At 36.9% G+C, this 27,686-nt stretch overlaps 1 long non-coding RNA gene across 1 annotated transcript in view; it reads right to left on the bottom strand.

Annotated features, from left to right (window-relative positions):
- Positions 1-18,067: 18,067 nt before the first annotated feature.
- LOC141569643 (uncharacterized) overlaps positions 18,068-27,686 on the bottom strand; it is a 166,203-nt gene continuing 156,584 nt past the window's right edge. The window contains exon 4 of the long non-coding RNA XR_012493358.1: positions 18,068-18,117. This is a non-coding gene — a long non-coding RNA (uncharacterized LOC141569643). The remainder of the gene's footprint in view (positions 18,118-27,686) is intronic.

Here is a 27,686-nt window from a genome sequence, read left to right as displayed (position 1 = left end):
TCTCGTTATAGCCTTTGTTTTAAAATCTATTTTGTCTGGTATAAGAATGCTATCCCAGCATTTTTTGTTTTCTTGTGTTTTTTTTCATTTCCATTTTCATGACATATTATTTTCCATGCCTTTATTTTCAGTCTGTGTGTGTCTTTTGATCAGAAGTGAGTCTCTTGTAGGCAGCATATGTAATGGTTTTGTTTTCTTATCCATTTAGTCACCCTATGTTTTTTGATTGGAGCATTTAATCCATTTATGTTGAAAGTAATTGTTGATAGATGTGTAGTCATTGCCATGTTATTATTCATATTTTTTATCTTTTTTTTTTTTCCATCTTAAAGAAGTCCCTCTAAGATTCCTTGTAACACCGGTTTGGTGGTGATAAACTTCTTTAGCTGTCTCTTGTCTGGGAAGCTCTTTATCTGTCCTTGCATTCTAAATGATAACCTTGCTGGTTAGGGTACCCTTGGTTGTAGGTCCTGACTTTTCATCACTTTAAATATTCCCTGTCAATCCCTTCTGGCCTGCAAAGTTTCTGTTGAGAAATCAGCTGACAGTCTTATGGGAGCCCCCTTAAAATTAACTAGTTGCCTTTCTCTTGCTGCTTTTAGGATTCTTTGTCTTTAACCTTTACCATTTTATTTATAATGTGTCTAGGTGTGGGCCTGTTTGGGTTCATCTTGTTTTGGACCCTCTGTGCTCCTGGGCCTGTATGTCTATTTCCTTTGCCAGGTTAGAGAAGTTTTCAATTATTATTTCTTCAAATAGTTTCTCAATCCCTTGCTTTTTCTCTTCTCCTTTTGGTACCACTATGACACGAATGTTGTTACACTTGATGTTTTCCCAGAAGTCTCTTAAACTATCCTCATTTTTTTGGATTATTTTTTCTTTTTGATGTTCTGATTGGATATTTTATGCTACTTTGCATTCCAAATTATTGATTCGATCCTGTTTCATTTAGTATGCTGGTGATTCCTTCTAGTGCACTTTTCATTTCAGTTACTGTATTCTTCACTTCTGACTGGTTCTTTTTTATAGTTTCTATGTCCTTTTTTATGCTTGCTATCTCTTTATTGAAGTTCTCACTAAGTTCCTTGAGCATCTTTATAACCATTGTTTTGAATTCTGTCTTTGGTATGTTGCTTGCCTCCATTTTGTTTAGTTCTTTTTCTGGAGTTTTCTCCTGTTCTTTCGTTTGAGATGTATTTCTTTGTTTTCTCATTTTAGCTGCCTCTTTGTGTTTGTTTCTATGTATTAGGTAGATCTTCTGTGTTTCTCAGTCTTGGCTGAGTGGACTTATGTAATAAGTTTCTGTAGGGCCCAGTGACACAGTCTCCCTTGTCCACTGTGCTGGGTGCCCCAGCAGTGTCCCTTGTGTATGTTGTGTGTGCCTTCCTGTTACAGTTGAGCCTTGATTGCTCTTGGCACATCAGTAGGTGGGATTGACTCTTAGGTTGACTGGCTGTGAGGTTTGGCCATGTCCACAGCTCATGGGCTGCTGTGTAGGAGGCTCACTCCACTGAGTGGCACTTTTCCCAGTGGGCTCTGGTGTCTGTTGAGACCACCTTTCATGTGTGCCGCTTGTGGGACTAATTGGGTGGTGCTATGCTGTGGTCTGAAGCCAACCTCCAAGTATGTTGGTTCTGGGGCCTCTTGGGAGGGGCTCTGGTACAGACCCAGGTCACCCACTGCCTGTGACTGGCTGGGGACTACCTGGTAGGAGCTATAAAGCAATTTGTGATTATTTGCTGCTTCTGCTAAACGTAGAGTTGCATGGAAGAGGCCATTCTGCAAACTGAGGACAGCTGCCACCAGTACTGGGCCTGGCATAGCTCTGCAAAAAGCCAGGACCCCTGTAGGCCTGCTGCCACCCACCAGCACTCTATCAGCCACTAAAAAAGCCTCATGTGGTACGTGAGTTGGGTGAGGTGGGGTCTCAGGGAGTCACCAGGGTGGGATGAGTTGCGTTCACCAGGTTAATGTAGATTCTGGTTTGGTGCCAGTGCTGAGCTTGGAGCTACTCAGCAAAATTTGAGGTCTGAGGATCTGCAATAGTTGTTCAAGAAAGAGTGTAATGTGGGTGGGGCTGACTGCTCATGACAAAGTGCCTTCAGCGTTGGGCAAGTTGAGGGGGTGGGGTCCAAGGGAGTCACCAACGTGGAGCTAATGGAGCTCACCAGACCAATTCAGATTCAGATTTGGCCATGGGCATGGAGGGAGGGCTCAATACAGGATAGACGGTGCCTGTCTGCCTACTGCATGGGAGAAGGATCCCATAAAGGGAAAATGGCAACTGTCCCTCTAGTCCTCACCTCAAAGTCACACAACTCTGTCTTTATCCATATGTCTCTGACGCCCCCTGAGTGATCCCTCGACCGAAGCCCAGGGTGAGTATCTATGAGCAAGTGAGTCTGTGCTTGGGCTCTTTAAGAGGATTCTTGGTTTCCCACAGCCTTCTGTCTCACCTGGATTGTCAGAATCTCCACTGGTTTTCACAGCCAGATGTTGTGGGGGCTTCTCTTCCTGGCACCGGTACTTTAGGCTGGGGAGCCTGGTGTGGAGCTGGGGTCCTTCACTTCTTCAGGGAGGACCTCAACAGCTGAGATATCCCTCCTTATTCTCAACTGCCACAATGAGGTTTAGGGCCCATTCTGCTTCTCTGCCCCTTCTACCAGTTTCAATGTGGCTTCTTCTTTATATCCTTAGTTATAAAACTTCTGTTCAGCTAGATTTCAGATGGTTCTCCAGGTTGATTGTTCTACAATTTAGTTGTAATTTTAATGTCATTTTGGGAGGCAAGCACAGCATTTATCTATTCCACCATCTTGCACCCTTCCTATTACTTTCTCTCAATTATTGCTTTTGGTATAATCTAAAAAATATTTTACAGTTCTCTTTTCAACATTAGATTAATTTCAATTTATTTTATTCTCATCTTTTTTGATTTTGTTTTATAGCCAATTAAGTTTTATTTTAACTTTTTCTTATTTATTTATCAAATAAATTTAAATTATAAAAGAAGTTATGCTTTATATAAAAACCAAATCACAAGACTTTAATTTCTCAGTTTTAAAAACAAAAACTAAGCTAAATTTCTTGCCAAATTGCAGTTGGCTTTACCAAGTATGCTATAAAAAAAAAAAGAAAAATACAATGTATGGTGTTTTTATAATTGTATATGCTGTACCATTCAGTATATAATCTTGACAGGAGAGAACTTCTGTTTTGACAAGGTATAGATGAGAACTGAATCCCCCATTACCAATCTGTATATCTGATGTTGGAAGCACTTTTACAGACGAACTTCTGTCTCCATACATTTCAATTCTTGTTTCTTAATGACTACCCACATGCTTCCAGTGCCAACTGCAATATGAGATGTTCATGTCTTGAACTGGCTCTGACTGTGCAACTTTGTGATGCCAGATGAGTTGGCACAGTGGGTGGTATGTGTATTAATGGAGGCCATTTCTATCTACATTGGGATAGCTAGCAATTACTTCACTATACACAGAGATGACTGCGAGATATGTAAATATATCCCACTCAACTCAAACTGAATATATCCCCATTTTACCTTTTACTTTAACTAGTCTCCAAAAGTGCCAGTGACCACATCAGTATCAGTGTACATAAGGGGAAGTCAGAGTGGAAAGAGATAGTCTTCACTGATTGTGATTAAAATTTTTTTACTTTTGCAGTTTTCCCCAAATTATGTGACCATTTGAATATATTGCTAGGGTTTCTCCCAGGGCTCTACACCTTAAGCTTCATCGTCTTTATGGAAATTTGACTCTGGAAACACCCAGGTGTCCCATACCATACATATCATTTGAGATTTGCACCCAGTACAATGGTTCCCCTGTGCTTGTCTTCAAGTTAGTGCCAGTCCACGACAAAGGTTTCAATAATACAAAATGAAATGAAAAGGATAAAGACAGTGTGATATATACCTGTCACATAGGGTCATCAAGTGCTCCCTGTTGAGAAAGGCTCATATTTTAAAAAAACTTTCATTTATTTAAGTGTGTTTTTCCAGGACCCGTTAGCTCCAAGTCAAGTAGCTGTTTCAATCTAGTTGTAGAGGGTGCAGCTCACAGTGACCCATGTGGGGATTGAACTGGCGACCTTGTTGTTAAGAGCACCGCGCTCTAACCAACTGAGCTAACTGGCCACCCCTAGACTGTCATTTTTTAATGAGGGTACATCCTTCCTATAATTTAGTGTTAAAATATCTTTCCTTGTTTGAAATATTGGTGATAAAAGAGAGTAAAATATAAAGTTTGCAAACTTATATCCGTCCCTCTACTTTCTGGTTGTGCTATGATAGATTCCTTCACTTTTAGCATGTAGGGACAGGGGGAGAGAGAGAAACGAAAGATTGCATGGGACAATTTATGACCAGGCTTAGAAGTGTATTTGTCTCTTTTGCTCACATTCCTTTGACCAGAGCTCAGTCCCATGGTTCCACCCTAGATGCATGAATAGCTGTGAAATGTGTGCCCTGGAAGAGATTGCATTAGTGAACCATAGCATTCTCTCTATCACATCATCATTTCCTGGATTCTAATAAAGTTTTAAGCAGTAGGAATTCTGCTTTTAGGCCTCTAGTCTATTTCATTACTTCTACCACATAAGATAACAACCTTATACCTACTGTATTCATTTTTCTATTGTTGTCTAACAAATTATCACAAACTTAGTGGCTTAAAGCAACACCCAATTATTACCTCACAGTTTTGCAGATGTGTCTGGATTCTCCTCGCAGGATATTACAAACCAAAATCAAGGTATTGGAAGCTATACATAATTTTCTGGAAGCTCTGAGGAACAATTCACTGCTGATCTAATTGATTGCTGGCAAAATTCAGTTTCTTGCAGCTGTGGGACTGAGGTTCCCATTTCCTTGTGGCTTCCTCCATCTTCAAGTTAGCAATGGTGCACTGACTGCTTCTCATGGTTCAAATCTCTCTGTCCCCCTCTTCTACTTTTAGGCGCTCAAGTGGTTACCTTTGGCCCACCCAAATCATCTAAGATAATCTTTCTATTTTAAGGTCAACTGAGTCATAATCTTAATTATACATGCAAATCCGTTTTGCCATGTAATATAACATATTCACGGGTGTAACACCAGGGGCAAAGGTCAGAGGGGCCAATATTCTGCCTATCACAATAGTAGTATCCCACAGAAGTAGTCTTCCTTCTCTTTTTACTCATTTTCCAAATCTACTAGGTCCCAAGAGACTTCCAGCATCTTGCCATGCTTGCAGCCTGAGGTACGAAATGTCACCGGGTTTTCTTCTATGCCCAATTACAGGTGTAGGCAGAGGAGTGGGCTGGTGTGTCTCACCATAGGCGGGATGAGTATTGAGGGGGCTGATGGGTGGGGATGGGTCTGGTGTTATAAATAGTGGTGGGACAACGCTGAGCTTGATTCTTCTCTACTTTAAAAAGCAAACACATTGTGCTATGACGCTGATACATTTTCAATTCCACTCTCACTCTTATCCTAAGTCATGGGACTGTGAAATTAAATAAAAAAAGGAAAAGATCCAAAAACAAAAATTCTTTTGCTAATACTAGAAAAGACTATTTCTGGAATTCTTTTATTAAAAGCTCATGTTCCACACACACATTCAGATTCCAAACCTCATAGTCCGCGGTACTGAATATCATTTGTTTTTCTCCTCTGCCCAAGACCAGGCAAATGCAGAGGTAGACTAGGTACACATTCCTGGCATATTTTGAAGCAAACTGATTAACCAATTTACAGTGCTCACAGGCAAGAAAAACTTGTTTCATGCTTCTTTGTAATTCTCAAGGAGCTTTCCGAGTTGCTATAGACATATTAAAATTCAATAAAGTATAGTCCAACCATTGCAACATTATAAGCAAATAAAATTGTAAAATATCTAGGCCAGTGTGTGCCAGGAAAGCTTCCAATGTCAGAAGAAACAGCAGGTTCACATCATGTATTTTGACAGTGGTTTTACTTGTTATGTCTGAACTTCAGAATGACTTGTTGTAAAAGGGTCTTTTTGTGTTCTATGCCACTAGTATATATGTTTTAAGATGGCATCACATAATCTGCTTCCCATAAAAATAGCATTTTCATGACAAACGGTGTTTTCATAGACAGATAATTATAATTTCTGCACTGTTGTTCAAGACTAGACACATCATTTGACTCAAAATTAGAGATTTATGTCAAGAGGTAAACACACAAAACTAAATCTAACCTGCTACGGCTTTCTGTGGCAGGGAGTGAGTGTCTAAAAGTCACTTATCACCTCAGGAGAAAAACATTTGTTAAAATCATGTCATGTGGCAATGTAACTCTCTGAGTTTTTTGCTTTTCATTAAACTGTCAAGATTTTATCAATATAATGAAGATACTTTTAAATTTTTAAATAATTTATTGTGAAATAATCCCATACTTACAGGACAGTTGCCAGGACAGGTAAAAGAACTGCTATATCCCTTTCATCCAGATTCCTCAAATGTTAATATTTTACTGCATTTACTGCCAACACACAAACTCCATTATCATTAGTCTGTTTCTGAATCTTTGGAAAATAAGTTGAAGAAAGGATGTCCCATCACCCCCAGATCCTCCAGCGTGTATTTCCTAAAAGTAATGGCACTCTCATGTAAAAATAACCCACAGCTCTCTAAATAAACTTATCAACATTGGTACAACACAACTGTCTACTCCAAAGACCCCATTCAAATTTTGGTAAATTTCTCTTTTCCCTTATGATTCAGGATCCTATCCAAGATAATGAGTTGCATTTAACATCTTGTCTGTTAAGACACCTTCAATGTGGAACAGTTCCCACTTTTTATCTGCCTTTCATGTGCTCGATGGTTTTAAAGAGTTGAAGTATTACATTCCATAGGATGATCACTAACTAGGTTCATTTGATCTGTTTTCATGCCCAGACTTAGACTACTCATTGTTGGCAGGTGTGCCACTGAAATGACACTGTGCTCTATCAGGGAGTCACATGATGTTAACCCAGCCTACCCCTGGTGGTGTTAACCTTGACCACTTGGCATGTTGTTCTCTACCAGATGTCTGCACCTTAAAATCATCATTTTCCCATTTATGGTTGATTTGTACTTGGGGTATATCTGAGGGGAGTTATTCTGATATTTTGCTAATATCCTGTACCTCATCTAATCTCTGCTCACCAGCTTCAGAGTCCATTGATAGTTCTGCCACAATCGACCTCCTTTATAATGGTTTCAATATGGTTATTCTCTATTGTCTATCTTTAATAGTTGAAATTTTATGAGGAAAAACTTTCTTTTCTACTCTGTTTTCTTATTTTTTTATATCCATGTGGACTCATGGATTCCTATTGTATTTTTGCTTATTACCATTATTTTGATGTTCAAATGATTCCCAAATTGGCCAAAGGGAGCTCCTTCAAGGTGGCCCCTGTCATCCTTTGACATGTCCCCATCATTCCTTAAGTATTTATGTGCTTTCTGACATAAAAACACATCGCAGGCTCATCTTGTATTTTTATTTGCCTTAGTCCTAATCAGCCATTTCTCAAGATGCTTTGATTTCTTCCAGAGGAGAATGGTATTTAGAAAGCAAAATCTGGGTGCTTGGTGTACTCATTACTACTGGGGTATCCTGGCTTCTAGGTTTCTTTACTAGACAGAGCTAGGATTACAAAAACATACACATAAACACACACATATACATCTACAACTATTTCTGTTTCCATCTGTGTATGATAAAACCATGAGTTTACATTTTTACCTCGGATTCGAATCCCATATCTCAAGATTCTTTCTAGCCCTCCCTCTTTCCATGTTTTAAATTCCCTTTTCCAGCACTAGAAACTTGGCTGTAATTTTTCCCAATTTATTTACTCATTTTCCCAGCATAACCAATTTCCAACTATATCAGTCATTTTCTCCTACTGCCACTTCAGTCTACCTGCTCCCTATTGTCCCATGTCCTTGGCTAACTCACTTGTTTCCCCATGCCTGTGCTTCCCCATGGCGCCCTTCACCCTTCGCTGCCCTAACACCTTCAGCCACTTTGCTGACTTCTCTACGCTGGGAAAGGGAAGGGGAAGGGGCAAGACATTGCCTTTTACATTTCATTTAACAATACTTTCAGTTTTACATGGTACCAATCTGGCCAAATCCTATTCAATTTCCATTGACTAAATTATGATATTTTTCAATTAGAGTCCAGGATATAAACAAATGCACATATTTCATATTTTTGATAATGATGACTATGGTTAATTATAGATAACAGTATTGGTGGGGGGAGTCCTAATTGGCATCATATTTATTTATGTATTGCCTTGATTAAGGAGAAAGAACTGAGGGAGCCTATAAAAATACATATAATTAAGATGTTGGAAGTAGTTGTTGAAAGAGAGGGAAAACTAGAACAGGAACATAAAATTGAGCCAATATGTGAGAGTAACAAAAGTGTGTTTCATAGACATCTTTAGACTGAGCCCGAAATGTGACTCTAGGTTTCTTCACCCATTTTGCCTGGGTTTGGCTCTTGACTCCACTATTCACTAGGTTAGGTACTAGGCCAGGCATTTAACTGCCCTGTGCCTCAGTTTCCTCATTTGTGAAATGGGGATAAAAATAACCATCACCTCATGGGATTGTTGTGGAAATTAAATAAATTAATCAATTTAATCCATGTAAAGTTCTTAGTGCTTAGCACATACTAGATTCTCAGTAAAATCTAGCTGCTATTATTAGTTGAGGTAGAATTTACTTTCTGTGGTTCATACAAGGATAAAACAACCCAGAGGCCTGGAAATCTAATATGCTTCTCAGACTTTCTCAATGTCATTTCCTTAGCCAGATATTTAATAGGTACCTGTTCATAGTTATTTCTAAATTGATGCTTCTGTCCAGGGTTTGAAATGCAGAAAGTGTATGTAATTGATTAAAGATCTATATCTTTTAGTTATGAAGTCAGAGGGGCAAATATAAAAAGAAATTCTTAAGAAAATTAAGGATATGGGCAGTTTTCTTCATGTCAGCCGACATAGCAGAAAGCTTCTTTCCTCAGAAGAGCACCTATGGATTTGCATACATATCTAGACAAGAACTTCACGGAGACCTGAATCCCATATTCTAATGTGACAAATCTACAAGAGAGGGCCTAAAAAATAATTCCATCAATTATCTGCCTTATCCATCAAAGAAAAAATGGCCTAGAGTCTGAGGACAAAAGCATAGGAAGGAATTTCCTGCAAAATGTATTCCAAGCAGCTGAATGAAGTGACCTATGGGGTAGGGTCTTTTAGTATCGTTTCACTTGTACATTGAGTGATGTTTATAAAAATTCTGTTTTAACAGTGAGTAGTCAAGAAATCTGGTCATACCTTAAAACTGCTTTTATTTCATTATAGTACAGATAAGCGTTTTTTTTTTTTTTAAACGTCAATGGATTTTCTTATCTTATACTTTCAATCTGACATTCATACTTTTCCTGTTCTTTACTTTTTAATAGTTTTATTAAAATATAGCTAACATAAAATGTTATGTTAGTCTCAGGTATACACCATCGTTATTCAGTGCTTTATTATTTTTTATCAGGATATTTATTATCATTAAAATATGTAGTTCAAACTTAAAGTGAAATTACTTAGAAAGAACATTATTTTCTGATATTTTGTATTTTGTCTGTTTAAACTCTTTCTTGATTTGTCAGGATCAGTGCAAATTAGAATCATTTTAGAAATGTGATTTTATATTGCGCTGATTAAGTCAAAATTTGCACTGTGATCTTGTGTACTTTTGCTATTTTTATTCTGTGATATGATTTTAGATACTGATGAAACATAGCCCTGCTGAAAATACATCAACTGTTCTGAATAATGAATCCATCCCTTCTCGATTTGTACCTTGGGCATGTTGGTGACATTAATTATCATATATTTTCAAACTTTGAAGATGACTGTGGTATAGCTTCCTGCCCTTTCAAACACAGCTGTGGAACAAGGAGTTTCATGAGACTGCCCCCATTTCAGATGCCAATTTAGACAAAATGCAAACATATTTATGGCCCAACAAACCAGAAAGGGTGGTAAATTCCCCTTATAACTGAGGTCATTGGCAGTATACTCCAAGTGAAAACCCGGGCCTATCAAATCTGATCAGTTTTCTCTTGTCGGGGCTGATCCTCACCCCACTCTTCTCTCCCACGGGGAATGCATCCTTCGACATCAGTGAGAGGGCACTCTATAGAAAAGAGGCTCCAATAATTCAATTATCTTATGTGAAATAATATCTTTTCCACGACATGCGTCACTGAGATATTGATTTATGATTCTAATTTTGACATGTTTTAATTTTAGATAGAAATAATTTATTTTGCAATGTTCTGGGCTATAGTAAGTCTCTTCTAAACATTCTGCATGTGTGCATGTCAGTTTGCTGTAATTTTCCCTGTCCACTGATTTGATGTCCACATCTATTCTCTCTTTGCCAACCTGCTCCTTTCATCACACCTGCATCAGAACAGAGGAGGGCTGCAGTGCCAGTAGAGGTGGGCAATTCATTAACTCTCTGGCGGTGCTAGTAGAAGGAGTAGTAGCTGGGGGTGGCGGTTGGAGAAAGGAGCGTGGAGTCAGCGGACTGGAAAATATCACCATGTGCTTTCATTCAGCAGAATCTACCATGTGATCCACACTAGAGCTAGATTTCAGGACATTTATGAGTAATTATCTTTTCTGTAGCGAAAGGGGAAAAAATCTAGTATCAATAACAATCACTAGAACACCTACACTTCTTTTCGGTTTACAAAATATTTTCAAAACCATAATCTTGTTTGATTCTTACAATAATCCTGTGAAGTAGGCATAAAAGGCAATATTATTATCTACCACCCCCCCTTTGCAAATGAGATGACAGAGAATCAGAAAGGTTCAGTGGCTTCCTAAAATGTACAAAGCTTAGAATCATCGAGAATCATCATGATCATGATCATCATTATCATCGTCCTGGCAGCTAACATTTGTCCCCTACTATATACCAGGAGTTGTATTAAGTAATTTATGCAGATTGTTCTTTTAAGATAGCAAAATGCTAAGCCAAAAGACAAAAATAAACAAAGTCCTGCTCCATTTCTACTATATTAAACTTCCTTCCTCAATAATAAATCTCAGACACTCAAAAGCAACTCTACTCCGTGAGAAAGTCCAATACAAGATTTACATTTCCTGAAAGCAAACAGTTCCCATATCCTATTACTTTCTAGTAAAGCCTACTTAAAAAGGCTTTAAAGAAAAAAATTATTTAACTTGATTTTTCTGTCCAAATTGTTTCATTCATCTTTCAATTAAATTGAATAAATCTTATGATTTCACGTAGAGTTGGTGGAAAAGAATGTAGCAGACATTCTCATTTAAGGTTGCCTCTATTCTTTAGCATAAAGCCATCATTCAGGCACTCAACATGAAAATAGCTCAATTACTCAAAGGTGCAAAGGTGCCCAAAGAATAATTGTATAGTTGACTCTATTAAGGCTAGTTCTCTTTGCTGAGCATAGGTTATCTATCTACATATATGTTAGAATTGCTCGTATAATTTCCTGATGAAGAGATCATTTTTTACCCTTTTCTTGGATCTTGGTATATTAAAGCATTTATATTATATAAAAACACAAGTTATAACTCACTAAGCACTAACTTTAAAGGTCTAATTTAGGGCTGGCCTTGTGGCTCAGGCGGTTGGAGCTCCGTGCTCCTAATGCTGAAGGCTGCAGGTTCCATTCCCACATTGCCCAGTGGGTTCTCAACCACAAGGTTGCCGGTTCGACTTGCGCAAGGGATGGTGAGCTGCGCATCCTGCAACTAACAATGGCAACTGGACGTGGAGCTGAACTGCGCCCTCCACAACCATGATTGAAAGGACAACAACTTGACTTGGAAAAATTCCTGGAAGTACACACTGTTCCCCAGTAAAGTCCTGTTCCCTTTCTCCAATACAAATCTTAAAAAAAAAAAAAAAAAAAAAGGTTTAATTTAAACAAACATTTTGTTCACTTACTTTAGAGTCAGCACATTTGTAGCAAACATGTCACCACTCTCCAAGCCTGGCCCAGTGGTAGATGTTGCTAATTTCATGAAACATTTGTTCCCCTTAAATCAGGACTCAAAGCAGCCTCCAAGCTTGCACTCTAGCCATTACTAATCAATCATAGTTGGCACCTATAAAGAAATCTGAATCTGAGTAAGATCAATGGAGTATATCAAAGTCAATATCCTGGTTGAGATATTGTATTACAGTTTTGCAAGATATTGTTATTGGGGGAAACTGGGTAAAAGGAACTCCAGAGTTATTTTTACTCACAAAACTCCTGACACCAAATATGTGGGGTTTCTCCCCACATCAACCAATACTCCTATGCCAGCTGGGTGTCCTGCAATTGAATTCAATTCTGACACTATCTATCTGAGGTTAGCATCGGATCCCACAAGTTAAGGGCTCTGTTTCATAAGACTGCCCCCATTTCATATGCCAATCACTAGTTCCAGGCCTCCCGTACTTCTGGCTGACTGATTATAAATCAGAGGTTCCTACACTCTCCTCCTCAGGTTTGATAATTTGCTACAACTGCTCACGGAACTTAGGCAGTCACTTTACTTGCTAGTTTATTATAAAGGATACAACTCAGGAACAGTAAAATGGAAGAGATGCATTGGGCAAGGTATGAAGAGATCTGGGGCTTCCAGACCAGACCCTCTCTAGGCGCACCACCCTCCCAGGACCTTGATTTCTTCACTAACCTGGAACCTCTCCGAATCCTGTCATTTAGTGGTATTTATGGAGGGTTGATTATGTAGACATCATTGGTTAAATCATTGGCCAATCAATCTCTAGTCCCTCTCCCCTCTATCTGTGTCAGGGGACTGGACTGAAAGTCCCAACTCTCTAATCACGCTTTTGTCTTTGTGGTGACTAGCACCCATTCTGAAGCTACTAGGAGCCCCCAGCCCCAGCCATTCATTAGCATAAGAAGGACACTCATATCACTCTGGAGATTCCCAAGATTTTAGGAGTTTGTGCCAAGAACCAGGGACGACCAAATATATGTTTCTTATTATCATAGGTACATAAGCTTTCTCTGTGCTATTTCTTACAACTCTATGTGAATCTACAATTATCTAAAAACAAAGAATTTAATTAATAAAAAAGAAAGCTATTTGTCACCTGGGATTTGCCACACATCTCACTGAGAATCTCTCTGATTTGATAATAGAATGACCATTTTAGCTACATCGCATAATTGTAGAGCAGGCCCTGGTTCATCTAGTTCAGCTCTTTCATTTCAGAATAAGAAACTGAGGCTAATGGAAATTAAATGACTGTTACTGTGGTACCTGAATCTATTTATATATATAACACCTTAAGTGACTGTTCTGTGGTAGACACTGTGCTAAAGCAGTTTGTATACCTGATCCTGTTTTTACCTCCCAAGAATTCTTGTAGGTATTAGTCTCATTTCACATCTGAGGAAATGGAAGCTTGTCACAAGTCATAAAATTAATAAAGTAATAGGGCCTGGATTCAAACTCCTTGTGATTCGAGAGCAATTAGCTTTCTGCTACACATTTTCAAACTTTTCCACTACAAATCCACTATAAAACATAAATATTACTTGTAACCCACATTACACATACAAACCAAAACAAACCTTTCCCAAATACCTTTATCATGTGTGATGTTCTGTTGTACTCTATTCTTTCATTTAAAATACACTAAAATTCATTTTATGATTCATTAATGGGTTGTGACATATTGTTTAAAAAACACAGCATGCTGTTTTCCCTTTCCTGTCACCATTCTATTAATATTTTGGAAGAATCTTTCTTCTCAATGCTGACCAACAGTCTTCCTTTTAGCTTTGCTCGGCTCTTACATCCTAAAATTAAAGGGGATGTTGTCTTTGTTTATTTAAATTCATAGCAGCTCATGCAAAACATCGTAGCGTGATTCTTCCTGTGGTCTTAGGCATTTTAGCAGCCCCCCTTCTCTTCCTGAACACATCCTTGTGAGGGGGCAGATAGACCCATTAAAATTGAACCCTGTCATTTTCTGAACTGATGGGTGGTTTGTTGTTTGAAGAGAGTCCAGGGCCGTGTCTATAAGAGGCAATTGTAGGCAAGTTATCCACTGATTTACATTTGGCTTAAAACCCTCTCTGAGTGGGTGTGTTGGGCGGCAGTAGTGGTGGAGTTGGGCTACGTATCACTTACCCTGGCACTACTCCATGTGACAGGGTACACTGGGTGGGCTGGCATTCCTAACTCATTTCCTGAAGGATGCCGTGATGTACCCATTGCAGTCACCTATAGCATCTATTCACAACTCTTCCTTGAGTAATGGAAATCAGGCACTTGAATTTCTTGGCCCACCCGGGATTATTTTTAGAGCCCCGTAACACCATGGGTCTATCAGTGGTTCCGTTAATTTTAGTAATGTTGGCATCGATTTAGCCATTTGGTTGTCGGGATCTGACTGAAACACATCACACACAGTATCTAATTGAATCCTCAGAGCAGCACTCTGATGAGGATGTGATTATATCATTTCATATTAGCAAATGACTGCTTGTCAGGTGGCTTTTGTTTAGTAGTCACTTGGAAGGGCAGGGGAGGGTTAAATTAGAAAATGTGATGAGATGAGAAAAGAAGTGGCAGAGATGAGGTTTACACATACTCACACATACACATACACACGCATGTGTGCACACGTGTACACACACATTCCCATCAAAAAAAAAGTTTTGAGGAGTTTTGGTGTCCAAGTTGAGCTGGTCATGTTTTCTTCTTTTACTGACCTTGATGGTCTGGCCTCTGTCATCATCTGTTTCAGCCAACATTATGACAGTTTAAATTCTAGAATTTTCTATCCTTGGCTTTTCTCATTTAGAAAAGAAGATTGAAGTTGGATCTCAGACCTGAGCTTATTTTGTAATCACAGGCAGGCTCAGCTTTCAAGTGGAAGATATTTCAGTTTTCTTGTTGGATGGTGGTTCTCAAATACTAGCGAACACAAGAATAATCTAAGAAGCATCTTAAAGAGTAATCTAAGAAGCATCTTAAAATGAAGAATCTGATTTAACAGGTCAGAGATGGTTCCCTGAAATCTACATTTCCTACAAATTTAGATTTAACAGCTTGAATCAAGGTGATTCAGATTTAAGTTGTCTAGGAGCCATGTTACGAAAAATGCTAATTCCAGTATCAAAAATTGTAATGCAAGAGTAATCCATATTGTGGGCCTGTCCTCTCCTCAGTCCCATCTTTAAAACTGTCTTAGAGAGGACCTCGAATATTTTTATTAAAGACAATAACAGTGATATTTATTAATAACAACCTTCGAGGAAGAAGAGTTAAACAGTGCTTCAAAGCTATCTAACAGTGTCCTGGGCCACATCTAATCAACCAAGATACAGGTCGCCTGCACAAATGTGAGAACCCACATGGAGCCTGGAAAACCTTTCCTGCCTGGGGCAGATACAGTTAATCGGGCAGAGCCCATATCTGAGACCTCTTCCACATTTCCCAGCTTCCCAGCTTGGCTCTGTGATTGGGTCCAGGCCACTAGGTTGTGGACAAAAGGAAAGGGCCACTTCTAGAGCTGATCTCTAAAATATCCAGAAGAGTCTTTTATGCTGGTTGTCTTCCCTTCCCCATCTTTAGATAGGTAATGCCCAGGGTGACTTCGAAGCTGTAAGACGATAGAACAAGATGGAGACAACCTGGCTTCCTGAGTTACTGCCTACAGGAGAGCTACCTGATCTTCACTGTATTGTGAAATGTGGGAAAATAAGCCTCTGTGTACTAAGCTGCTGAAACTTTGGGGCTTATTTATTTAGGCAGCATAGTTTATCCTATCCTGACTATACACTGCTATGTTATTGACAATTAATTAATAATCATGATATAAACTCTTTCTTTATTATAACAGAACAGACTAATTCCAACTAAATTCCCCACTGGGCCAATAACCTAGCAGAACATAACCTGGGCAATCTTGCCATTCCCCCCCCCCCCGCCCCGACACACACACTCTTTTCTTTTACCTCCTAGCACTGCAACAGTCTGAGTCAGCCAGATCTAGATTGAAATTCTAGTTTTTGTCTCTTAGAAGTTGTGAGTCTGGACCTCTATTTTCTCTTTTCTAAAATGGGATAATTGACTAATATAGCTTTTGTGAATATTAAATGTGAAAGCAGATGACAAGTGCTTTTCAGAATTCCTGATGTGTGTAAGGGCTTCACAAATGTCACGTCTTTGTCTTCCACCCCACCACATTCACCACTTCTTGAACTTCAAATCAATAGCCGACATAGAACTATTACAACCAAATATTTGCTGAAAAGTATAAAAGTAAGTCTTGTTTAGCCTGCAAGGAATAACTACCTACTTTTTCATCTATGAAAAGTTTCTGGCTCTATGCCTAGAACTTGACCACAAACCAAACTCTACTGCATCATCTATAGAAGATTATGAACTCCCTCGTATGTCAGAAAGAGAATGGGGTCCATGAATTAAGTGGTTCTTACATTCAATGCCACATACCTAATGGGAAAATAGAAATGAACATGGCATCTGAAATAATGAAAAATAATGAAAACCTAAGAAGTTACTGCTACCAGTCTTCAAATTTCTAGAGAATGCAATCATGTAATTCGGCCCCGTTATCTTTCCCATAAACTTCAAATACTGAAGTTATTTATTAATCTGAAAAACATATTTTTCTTTCTGTATGTGCTGGAGTAGTGTTTTCCAAATGCCCATAGTGACCCATTACTGGGTTATAAATCAATTCAGGGAGTTAAAACCATTATAAGCAGCATTAAAAATGAAACATAAGAGAGATTAGTAAAGTGTGTCACACATAGTAAGCGTATTATAGTTCATGAAAATTGTTCCTAGTGTAAACACACACACACACACACGCAGACACACACACACACGTAATTCTTGTTATCAAAGTTGCTGTGTTCTATTCAGTTGCCTTGAGCACTGAATTGGTGAATGCTGAACCATTGCTCCTGACGAAATACAGGGTTAGGTTCCTGAGAGCTTTTGGTCACAACATTTTTGCATCCACTAATCAATATATAACCTTGTTTTATGTGAATTTCTGTTTAAAGACACCATATTAATATATGTTGTTGATTCATTAACATTGAACTCATGGCTAACAGCATTATACCTTAACAAAGCTCATTGAACATGTATTTTCTCCATATGACACATCACAGCCCTCTTACTTTTTGAACACTAGGTAACACTTTAGCACCATGCTTGGGGGGCATTTTAAACAGCAAAATCACCAACAAAAAGCACAAAGTACAAAAATGTGGCACTAAGTAGACCACAAAAAGGACAGTATATTTATAGCATGAGCGATGAAACAAGAAAGCTGAGTATTACCTTGTTTGACCTCAGCCAGAAACTTATAAGACACCTCAAATTTTTTGCTACTCTGTATGCATGCACATGACCTTGACTGAAATGACTGTTAATGTTGATTAGCAAGTTGGAGAATTAGCAAACATGGAATTTTCAAATAATGAGGATTGACTATCTAAGCTGCTGGATTTTGAGTTACTGCCTTAGTTAAAAGCAGAATGATTTATGAATATATGCAACAAAGTTCATATATAAATAATATGTACATAAAACAAAAAGATATTATAGATAAGACATATAAAGTCTGCTTACTTAATTAGCGGAAATGCCACTAACAGTTGGAAGAATGGAGGTTCCTTAAAGGCAAACAACCTGTGTTTTTCATGGAGTCTGGTCCAATGCCTTTCTCTACAAATTTGTTGGTTAAATTAATGGTCACTGAGGGTGATACAACTGGGTTTAGAAGAGTTCTATTACAGCCTGAAGTAGTTCCTTAGATTCAAAGAAGGTTCAGTTGTGGCAATTCTAGCTAAACAATTCTACAATCTATTCTAGTTAGTTTTTCTCCTTAGCATTGGTCTAGGAGGTGGTGGGATATGAGATTGGGGATCCCCGCAGCCCAGTAAGGCTGGGTAGTACTTACACCAGAGTGTGAGACCATTGACTTTCTTCAGATATCGGATTGTCTCTCCTGCAAAGAAAAAAATCACAATATGACCACTTGGAAGGAGCATTACATCTGCTAATAGAATCCAATCTAGAGTCAACAGATTTAGCAATTGAAAATATGGAAGGCGCAGTTAAGTTTGAGTGATTTCTAATTACACATGGCTATGTACACGGAGATTTAAAGGAAAATATTGCATGGAATATGCAATATTTGTTGTTTATCTGAAATACATTATAAAAATATCTAAATTACATACTTCTTTAATTATGGTTCCATTATCATTTGGCTCTCCTTAGAGTTATTTATTTTGCAGGATTTACTAACAAAATCTTGTCTTGTTGTTATAATCTATGTTTAATTTACATTGTGACATAGCTTCCACAGTGGTCACATCCAATTCTTTTTTTGTCCACTGAACAGTCATTAATGGAAAAACACACTCACTATTGGTATTATAAGTTAGGGTGTACTGGCATAAAATTTAAAAATCGCTCTTCCACTTTGGTTTATTGAAACACATAATAACTTCTTTTCATTGAATAACTAATTTACTTTTCCATTTTTCAGGGTTATATCCCATCTCTTGACCAGTGACTTTTGAAAATGTTGTCCACTGACAAAAGCATTGCTGTCAATGTTACTCCCTGTTCAACACTGCACAAGATGATTCCACTTGTTCCCAATCTGGAAGAGTATTTAGAAACATCCATATAAAAGAATCAAATCCTTCAAGGGATGAAATCAGTTCACAAAATACTCATGACAAGTGCCATAATAATTGTCTATTTCAACTTGGGATTTCTTTTCCTGTTCATAAACAATATACCTGTTAAGAACAGTTTTGACCCTTAAAGGGATAAATATTTTTGTAATTCTTTCTTTTAATACATTCCGCAATTTCTTTTAAGGATTGGAGTACTTTTATTACACTGTTTGTTTTTCTTTCAATTTGCATAATCATATTACTAAGGAGATATTGAAAAGCATAACCAAGAAATATGTGGGCCTCACTTCGTGGATTATTTTAATAGTTAACAGCAATTTTGGTAGGCTTTTCTTCAGAACGAATGTATGATTTAAGTGCTTCAAATAAACTCAGAATGTTCTCAAATGACTGTTCTAGAGAGCCCATGGATTCGAACGCAAGAGAATTGAAGAGTGCAGAATGCCAACAATATCACAAAAATATTTATTTTTAATCTTCCCAAAGTTTTACTTTACTTTTTAGAGCAGTGTTAGATACATAACAGCCCAATTAAAAATCAGGCAAAATATTTGAACAATAAAAAAGAACTGCTGATATCTGCAATAGTATGGATGAATGTCAAATGCATTAAACTAAGTGAAAGAAACTAAAATCAAAAGACGCATGATTGTATGATTTTATTCATACAACATTTTGGGTAAGACAAAGCTGTTAGGACAGAAAACATATTAGTGGTTGCTTTTTTTCAACTATTTACTTTAGATCTGTCCATGTTAATGTAGAGTTCTAGTTCATTCCTTTTGAAATGCTATAAAATTATTCTATCATATAAATATATCAATGTCCCCTATGGATGGATATTTAGGTTGTTTTCAATTACTTGCTAATATAACAAACAACAATGGATGTCATTGTGCACATTTTTAAAAATGAGAACTTTTAAGATCTACTCTCTTAGTAACTTTAGATTATGCATGCAATGCAGTGTTGTTAACAATGTTACCATGCTGTACATTACATCTCCATGGTATATTTATTTTGTAAGTGGAACTTTGTACCTCTTGACCCTCTTTGCTCATTTCACCTACTTCCAATTCATACCGCCTCCCTCACCTCCCAAACGCTGGCAACCAGCAATCTGTTCTCTGTATCTATGAACTTGGTTTTGTTTATTTGTTCATGTTGTAATTTTTAGTTCCTACATATAAGTAAGATCATATGGTATTTGTCTTTTTCTGTCTGACTTATTTCACTTTGCATCATGCCCTCAAGGTCCATCCACGTTGTTGCAAACGACAAGATTTCCCATCTTTTTTTATGGCTGAATAACATTCATTGCATATATATATATATATCACATTTTCTTTATCCATTAATCCATCAGTGGACACTTATGTTGTTTCCATATCTTGGCTAAATAATGCTGCAATGAATGTGGGAGTGCATATATTTTTTCGTGTTAAAGTTTTCATTTATTTGGGATAAATACCCAGAAGTGTAATTGCCGGATCATACAGTAGTTTTAATTTTAGTTTTTTTGAGGCATCTCCACACTATTTACCGTAATGGCTATAGCAATTTACATTCCCACCCACAGTGCACAAGAATTCCTTTTCTTTACATTCTCACCAATACTATTGCTTGTTTTTTTAATAATAGCTATTCTAACAGGTGTGAAGTGATATCTCACTGTAGTTTTGATTTGCATTTCCCTGATGATTAATGATGTTAAACATTTTTTCATGTAAACTAAATGTGTATCTTCCTTGGAAAAATGTCTATTTGGATCTTCTGCCCTATTTTAATTCAGATTATTTGTTACTTTCCCCTCTCTACTGAGTTGTATGAGTGCTTTTAATATTTAGAATATTAGCTCTTTATTGGATATATAATTTGCAAATATTTTCTCCCATTCAGTAGGTTGCTTTTTTATTTTGTCAATTATTTCCTTTCCTGTGCAGAAACTTTTTAGTTTGATGTAGTCCCTCTTATTTTTGCTTTTATTGCCTTTGATTTTGGTGTCAGATTCAAAAAATCATCATCAAGACCTATATCAAGGAGCTTACTGCCTATGTTTTCTTCTAGGAGTTTTATGGTTTTAGGTCTTACATTGAAGTTTAATTTCAAATTAATTTGTGTGTGTGGTATAAGAATGTGGTCCATTTTTAATTTTTTTTGCATGTTGCTGTTCAGTTTTCCCAGCACCATTTATTGAAGATAGTTTTCCCATTGTATATTTTTGTCCTAAATTAATTGACTGCATATTCATGAGTTTATTTCTGAGCTCTCGATTCTGTTCTATTGATCCATGTATCTGTTTTTATGCCAATACCATATTGTTTTGATTACTATAGTCTTGTTGTATTGTTTGAAATTGGTGCGTGATGCCTCCAGCTTTGTTCTTCTTTCTCGATTGCTTTGGCTATTTGAGTTCTTTCTGGTTCTACACAAATTTTATAATTATTTGTTCTATTTCTGTGAAAAATGTCATTAGAATTTTGATAGCGATTGCACTAAATCTGTAAATTGCTTTGGGCAATATGAACATTTTAACAAAAGTAACACTTCCAATTCATAAATACAGAATATCTTTCTATTTATTTGTGTCTTCTTTGGTTTCTTTCACTAATGTCTTATACTTTTCATATACTGGTCTTTTACCTCCTTGGTTAGATTTATTCCTAAGTTTTTAATATTTTTTTCGTGCAATTGTAAGTGGGATTGTTATTTTAATTTCTATTTCTGACTGTTCTCACAAAAATCTTTTAATCACCCAGTTTGAACCGTGTAAATGCTAAAGTAGAACAATTTCATGATGACTTCAATGTCAAGTGAAAGGAGATTAGATGCTGTTTGAACAACATTATGCAGAATATGGCAAGACAGCCAACAACTTCCATTTATGTTTGCTTCAACTTTGAATAAACATTGTTTGTACTTTCATGCAAATATCCACCAAAATTTATATTCATATTATTGTCAGCAAAATCAGTACAATTTTTCTCATTAACTCCTACTTCAATAATAGAGCTCCTCTGAAGTCTCATCTGGAAATGATTTTACTAACAATAGACTTTTAAGTGACATTTCTTCATGAGAAAATATTATACAAGCAAAGGGAACATGTTTTTCTCATCATGATTACAGTTGACCCATACACAATATGGAGGGTAGGGGCACTGACTCTCGCACAGTAGAAAATCCATGTACTCGTATAATTTTTGATGCCCCCCAAACTTAAGTTGTCCCTCAGTATTCTCAGGAGATTGGTTCCAGGATCCCTACTGATATAAAAATCTGCAATGCTCAAGTCCCTTATATAAAATGGCGCAGATCAATGCATACAGTAGACCCTCTGCATCCTTGGACTCCCAACTGTGTATCCAAAACAGTACAGGTATTTACTGGAAAGAAAAGTCAGTTTATAAGTGGACCCAAGTAGTTCAAACCCATGTTGTTCAAGGATCAACTGTACTTGCATTTGTACCTATGTTGTAAAAAGGTAAGGCATTACATATTTGATAAACTCTGTAACAGCAAATGGAACTATTACATTTTTTATTATTGCAGTAGCTTTCATTCTGATAATTTGCTTGTAATTTTGGGATCAGAAAACAGCTCTGGTAGCAGCACATTCTAATAGTTATTAGAGCTGAAAACTGATGATGATATGCAATGTGGAAAGCCATCATAGCTTCTGCTGTGATTATTTTATCTTCCTCATCTGAATGTTTCATAAAAATTTATTATTTTATCACATCTTTAGCACTAGTTAGGAAGTTGTGCATCTCTTATGTTTAGTTATTATTATATACTGGTTTATATTTGACTTTCCACCATTTTTTTTATTACATAATTGGAAACTGCACCGAGTTTCAAAAAGATTTTTTCCTCATTTAATAAATGATAAGAAAATTTATCACAAAATTTACCTCACGTTTTGGCATTTTGGGGTTCAACTATACACAATTTAAAATAAAGAGCAACCAGAGGAAGAGGTGATAAGATTGAATTTGATAATGTCATAGCAGTGAGTGTTTGTTACTCACAAATTGGACCACATAATTAACTGTACACAGGAGCTGAACTGTTGAAAGTTGTGAACCTGTGAACTAACAATAAATTGAACTCAATATCTGATGTAAAAACGATGGACTTCCCCTCTACTCACAAGGAAGAGCTGTGCTTGTAAGGCACAATATTATTGAATTAATGTTATAGGAAGCCTGGCTTTCAGGGATCAGTGGACTTTGAGAAATGAGAGAGTTCAGAGACTGGTGGGCTTGCAGATGTGCCAGTGTGGTTACTAGAGTGAGGCACTTACTGATTGGCTGTTGTCTAGAAGCATGGTGTTGTCACTAAATGGCCTTTCAGAAGCTTGGGCCATCATTGATTTGCTAACTTCCAAAAGAATAGTTATTGGAGTGAAGTGGTTGCTGATTGGCTGGTTTTCTGAGCATGTGTACTGATCTGTTATCGCTTATTAGTGGTAGTTCCTTGTTCATGACTCAGGAGTTTGGCCAAAGAACAGTCTTTTCATTTCTTATATAAGAAAAACATGTATTTTAATTTCAAGTCCCTCCTTTTGGTCTTCTCTCAACCAAACCTGCAGGAGAGAACATGTTAGATTGTACAGATCTTTATTTGTGGAGGAACGATTTTCGGCTAGTGTTGCCAATTAAGAGATTTAAACACCAATTACTGTGGTGGAAAACTAGTGCAAATTGCTACCTTTTTGTGATTACTGAGAAGAGCTGAATACAGGACATTTAAGTAGTTCTCACAAAGTCAATATGGAAGCAGGAAAAGTCATGAAAATACAGGACATGTCCTGGGTATTCAGATCATCTAGAACTCTGATCCAGAACACATCTCAGGTCCTGCTTTTCTGTTATCTTCCCAGCATAGGTTGTGTTCCACGGTCTAAAGGGTTCTCAAAGGAATGTGGCCCAAGGTGAGGCTGGATAGTTTGAGAAGTTCCAAGTCAGATTAAAGAGCCACTGAAAAGTTTGAATCTAAGTAGTGACATGATTAGGTTTAAATTTTAGAGAGATACTTCTTTCATCTGTGTGAGAGATTTGGGAGTAAGGCCCAGAGACTGGAAGCATGTGAGCTTGTTAGGAGTCTCAGCGCTCAGTAGGAGACAAAGAATGAGAGCCATTACACTTTTGTTTGCACCAAAGATTAGTAATTTACTAATAGTATTGAATAAAATAATTGTCAAAGTTTTGGGGTCTTATTTAGAAAGCATCATTTTGCCAGTAATCCTAGGAAAATTTGGGCAGTGATAAGTAAAGGATTCGGACTTAGTGAAGAACCATGAAATCATAATAGCTCCCCTCATTAGGAGTGTGTGTGTACTGGGCACTGAGTAGTTTTCATATATTACCTTCACAGTGTCATTATAAAGTAGGCACTTAGTGCAGTGGCTAAAAGTCAGGTTCTGAGGTCAGAATTCTGGGGTTCAAATCTGGGCTGTGTCACTTATTAGTTGTGGCATCTAAGGACATGCATTCTTCAGTTCTATGATGGAGATAAAGCAGTGTTACCACGTGTGATCATTTTAAGGACTACATGAGCTAATGAGCCTAGATTGTTGTGTATCGGGGATGTCCTGTTATAAATGTTCAATAAATTTTAGCTATTATTATAACATAATTTTACAGATGAGGAAACTGAATCTTAGAGCGATTAGGTGCTTTTCCAAGGTCACACTGTAAGGGACAGGTAGGGGTTTAACCCAGATATATCTGACTTCAAAGCTCTGATTCTTAATTATTACTCTCTAATATCTCTCAATATCAGAGACACAGGTTTGGAGAAAATAAAATATATGCACATGGAAGGAGAAAAATTGAAGTATTCTTATTCTTTTTTTTTTTTTCTTAAGAAGAAAAGATTATGTGGTCTAGTAATCGTTGTGTTCTCAGTCATAATAAACCAATGGAAACTAAAGCTGACCCACAGACATGTCTGTTACTTGAGGTTCAGTTATAGTGTCTTTTTAATTAAGGTATTTCAGAGAACATTATGCCAACTGTAGACTTGGAGGAAATAGAATAAAAAATCTAGAAGAAATGATTACCACTTAAAAAAAAACTATGGTAGTTTTTAAAAAAATTAATATGGTATCTGCTTTCCCAATTGCACTGACATTAATTCAATATTAGGAAATTGATTTGAAGGTTTTTGCCCTTTAAATTTCCACCAATCAAAGATGCTCTGCTGGGATGTTGTGCATCTGCCTACACAGAGAACTACTATTCAATTGCCTTCTGCTGGTTTGTGTAATTTGAGTCAGAACATTCTCTCTGTTTCTATATTGCTATTGCTATTCTTGCCTTAGTTTTGATGGTTGGCTCAGCTACTGTTTATCCAAATTTAAGAAAACAGGAAGGCAGATAGTTCAAAGTCATGGTAATAGAGAAAGGCATAGTTTTAACTTCTCAATTTATAGGATTTGAAATGGATTAATTACTTTTTCCTAACAGCTTTATTGAGGTGTAATTGACACAGAATAAACTGCACATATTTAAAGTGTAAAATTTGATGTTTCGATATATACATGTATACACACACACACACACACACACACACACACTCACACCTATAAAACCATCACCACAGACAATGAAGTCTATAAACATTTCCTCATGACCCTTTATAGTCCTGTTCTTCCATCCTCCCCCCCTCCCCCCTCCCCCTGGAAGCCACTGATCTATTTTCTTTCACTATAGATTAAAATGTGTTGTAGGCAGCATTTAAAAATGACCCCCAGTGACCCTCACCCTTGTATAATCCCCTCTCCTTTGAGTATGGGGAGAACATATAAGTATAATGAAGTATTATTTCCATGATTATGTCTCATTATGTGGCAAAAGGGATATGACAGATATAATCAAGTTTACTAATCAGTGGACTTTAAGATAAAGAGATTATTTGGATAAGGCTAACCCAGCCAAATGAGTCCTCTAAAAGCAGAGGTATACTTGGTGACTTTTTAGGCAGCAATAGAAAAGTAATACAGATTTTGGTACATGGAAGTGGAAGAGCTGCCATAAGACATTCCTAAAATGTGGGAGTGGCTTTGGAATCAGGCAAGGATTGGAGGCTGGAAGACGGTTAGTAGAAATATAGATGTTAAAGGTGTTCCTGTTGAGGTCTCAGAAGGGAGTGAGAAAGACATTACTGGAATCTGGAAGAACAAGGATTCTTATTATCATCATGGCAGAAAGCCTAGCAGAAAGCATAGCCAAATTGTGTTCTTCAGGTATGTGGAAAGCAGAACTTTTAAGCAATGAACTTGTATATATAGCTAAGGAGATTTCTAAGCAAAGTGTTGAAGATGCTGCCTGGTTTTTTGCTGCTTATAATAAAATGCAAGAGGAGAGAGATACATTGAGAGAAGAACTGTTAAACAAAAAGGAACCAGGGCCTGAGAATATTGAAAATTCTCTGCCTCTTCAAATGGTAAAAGATGCTAAAATTAAGAGATTCACTGTCAAGAGAGCATGATCTAGAAAAAAGGCTGAGGGAGTGACTCTACCACCCTTTGCTGAAAGCTGGGAAAGTTATCAAAAGGTCAGAATATTCATCCACAAGAGATTAGGAGTGTTCCTCACATCTTTTCACTCAAACCAGTGGACCTCTAAATAGTTTCAGGGCATTGTTCTTTATCCATCTCAGCAAAAGTCAAAGGTACAGAAAAAATTATGTGGAAAGATCTGTGGCTATGACTTTTGTTTAACTGAGTGAACCCTTGTGAAATCCATGGAAGACTTCTTGAAAATTTTATGTCAGTAGAAATGCTGCCAGCTTAGATTAAAAGGGACAGAGAGAGTATGAAATGAAAAGAGGCTATTGTGGGAAGGTTTTTAACAACAAATTTAACTTCTTTAATGGATAAATTATAGAACTATGGTGGTTTTAAGCATTCCATGTGAGTTGTTGAATTTATTTACATAAAGTTGTTCATAGTATTCCCTTTTAAATCTTCTAATGTCTATAGAATCTGTAGTATTTTTATCTCTCTTGTTGTATTGATAATTATGTCTTTTCTCTTACTTATCTGATTAGCCTGGCTAGAGACTTATACATTTTATTAAGCTTCTAAAAAAAAAAAAAAAAAGCTTTAGATTTCATTGATTTTTCTCTATTTTTTTTTTTTTTAGATTTTATTGATTTCTGTTCTAATCTCTACTATTTCCTTTCTTTTACTTAATTTAAATTTAGTTTTTTCTAATTTTTGTAGTTTCTTAAGGTGAAGGGTTAAGTCATTGTTTTGGGACCTTTTTCTTTTCTAATATAGGTATTTAATGCTATAAATTTCCTCCAAAAAACTGCTTTAGTGACATCCTGCAAATTTTGATAAATTGCTTTGTTTTAATTTCTAATTAATTCAAAATTTTGAATTTCCCTTTGGTTTCTTCTTTCACTCATTCATTATTTAGAAGTACACTTTTGTTATTTAGTTTGCGAATATTTGGGTTTTCCAGAGATCTTTCTGTTATTGATTTCTAATTTAATTCTATTGTGGTCAGTAAACATACCTTGTATGATGCAAATTCTTTTAAATTTATTGAGACTTGTTTTGGAGCCTAGAATCTGGTTTATCTTGGGAAATGTTCCACCTATTCTTCAGAATAAGGTTTATTCTGCTGTACTTGGACAAAGTGTCCAATAAATGTCAACTAGATCAAGTTGGTTGGCATTTTATATCTTGTTATGTATACTGATTTTCTGTCTACTAGTTCTATTAATTATTAAAATCTCTGACTATAATTTATGTTCATTCAAATTAAAGGAAAAGGAAGTAAGTTTCAGTTCACTAACCTCCATGATGTCTGTGTATGAGTGAGGGGGTTGTGCTGTTTCCAGTGACTTA

This window comes from Rhinolophus sinicus, linkage group LG02, assembly GCF_036562045.2.
Source record: "Rhinolophus sinicus isolate RSC01 linkage group LG02, ASM3656204v1, whole genome shotgun sequence".
Classification (NCBI taxonomy): domain Eukaryota; kingdom Metazoa; phylum Chordata; class Mammalia; order Chiroptera; family Rhinolophidae; genus Rhinolophus; species Rhinolophus sinicus.
Note: the sequence above shows the minus strand (reverse complement) of the source record. Positions and strands in the feature narration are given on the sequence as shown.